Source organism: Huiozyma naganishii, chromosome 2, assembly GCF_000348985.1.
Source record: "Huiozyma naganishii CBS 8797 chromosome 2, complete genome".
Lineage (NCBI taxonomy): Eukaryota > Fungi > Ascomycota > Saccharomycetes > Saccharomycetales > Saccharomycetaceae > Huiozyma > Huiozyma naganishii.
The window spans coordinates 1,049,938-1,052,380 of record NC_035923.1 but is presented as its reverse complement, the minus strand read 5'-3'; positions in this window follow the sequence as shown (position 1 = coordinate 1,052,380).

Sequence of the window (2,443 nt, the reverse complement as noted above, 5' to 3'; positions counted from 1 at the left end):
GAATAAATCCCTCACCCGGGTTCACAGTGTTCCGTTCCGTTGTGTAATTGGTGGCCAGTCAGCTATATTCGAGGACTCCCACAAATTATCCTAACAATCAGTGTGAGGATACATTGTGGAACTTCCTTTGGGAACGGACTCATGATCCGCTAACCTCTTCATTACAGTACTATAAACTTGTATAATTACGTATATGGTGTAAATGGTGTAAATAAGAATATCGAACAGATCTTACCCTCGTTACTCAACCTAATTTAGCAACTGCAAAAGCAAGAATGGCATCATTAATGTCCTAAAACAATACAGTGTAGTGTAGCTCAAACCGTGTAAGAATAGCGCTTAGTACAAACATATATGTTTATTTTGTTATAGAAAGGAACAATCCGGAGTTGCGTTGACTTTAGTGCCCGGGGTGGTCGCGGTCCCCCAACCAGTACCAGCAGCAGGACCAAGGAGAAGAGATTATGACGTGGCGACCTTAAAACAGTATCTGAAAGGAAAGTGTACATGAGTTCTCGATCAGATGTGTCACTGCTTTGTGCGGAGTGCTGGCCCTACCCCAAGGTACGGACACCCGCAGTCGAACCATCGTCTGTCTGCTTTAGGATCAATGCCGCCAATCCTGACCACCTGTCAGTGGATTAACCTTTGGAGTTCAACAGGTCTTTCAATGAAACAATCACCACCAACTTTAAAAGCATACCGCAATAGATCATATCTGTGATGTGATAGGAATATGGAAGAAGCGTGTTTTAGATCAAAGTGGAAGAGAGAAGAAGCAACCACTTAACACGACAGTAGGAAGATGGAATAGAGAGAACCATTACTACCGTAGGAAGAACAATTGCGAAAGAAGATTGTTCGCAAGGCACCAATTGTCATGTGCCATTACGGACCAACCTCGATTCATTGTCCAAACCAACATGGAGTTGTGCAACAGAATTAAAACAACAACCACCACAAGTCCCAAGTGTAGCGACCGCGAACAACCATGAGGTATTCTGAAGTGCCCCGGTGTGAAGTTCAGGCACAGCGAATGTGGGTCCTCGGAGTGGAGGAGGCGGGAGCTAAGATATATAGGGTTCCATTACGCCGTGTTTGCCAAACCAGGAAAGCGGGGGTGAACGGCAAAGCGAGTAGTGGCCAGCTACAAGCTAAACCGAGCACCCAAAATGACCGGTGGATCGTGGCCATTTAGTCTGAAGATACTTGATGTAACGATCAAGCAGACTAGGTTTGGGATACATAGCAGCATTCCTAGTGTGCACAGGCATTTGGAGCCGTGAAGTTCAGCACAGGTTAGGATGCGCATTGACGATAGGGTCGAAGGTTGAAAAGCTGGGAGTGCCCTTGTGTGCGACACCGAGGGTCTGCGGTACTCGGAAGAACCAACAACCAGAACCGTCCCAGACCCAGCTTTGGGAACTGGGATCCGTATTGTGCACAGCCCCAAAGAACACAGTCGTCAGCCTTGAGAATCAAGCACAGAAGCCGAATTATCATTTGCCATGCGTGCTAAGCACACTACACCGCCGGCGGATGTAGAGCAAGAGATGTCATGACTATCTCAGGCTCTTAGTCCACATGGAAAATGATAATCCGTTAAAGGCAGAAACCGCAGAAGAGAACAATGGATGGGGAGACACAACAGGGATCACAAACACAAAGCTGGTCCTGGGAAGGTCCAGAAGTCAGCACCTCAAAGGAACGGACCGGAAATCGCCAACTAGCAACCAAAGACTGGAAGACCGGTATATACTTTGAAAAGATACCATGTCGGGACCATAAAGACGTTGATGACGCGAGGATCGATGGCCCGAGGGTAAAACTTGCAGGGAACGTACCAGAGCAGAACCAAACGCGTGGAGTGCGTGAATCAATGGTCTGACGGTATTGGAAACATAACTGGAGCAGCTCGTTGAGAGAGAAGACGCAGGATCGAAAGAAAGCCCGCCTCTCCGCAATGTTCAACGTCCGATAGAAAATGGCATACGAAGCAGAGGATAGACCTAGAGCGAGTATTCGCAGCCGGAATTGTTGTGCCACCCTTAACACCAAAGAGATAAAAAATGCATGATAGGAAATGGGTGGCTGGTGTACTGAGAAGAGAAGAGAAGAGAAGAAAGAAAACGTATTAAACCAACTTGAAAACTAGAACGACAAAAGTGATGAACGAGAATGATCAATGGAACGGAATCCCCAGAAACCTTTTTACAATCCAAGGATTTAGTGTAGAATAGATGGGAAAGATTGACACAAAAAAGTGCACAAAACCACATATTACACCAGTACACCACACCTAGTAATAGCCGCCTTTCGAAGCGGTATTTTCTTAATTATGGCCCATAGTTAAGGAAGTCTTGAGTGTGGCCCGTAGTTAAGGAAATCTTGAGTATGTGGCGCTACCGATCTGGAGCCCGGACCCACGAACCAGCAAGGAACT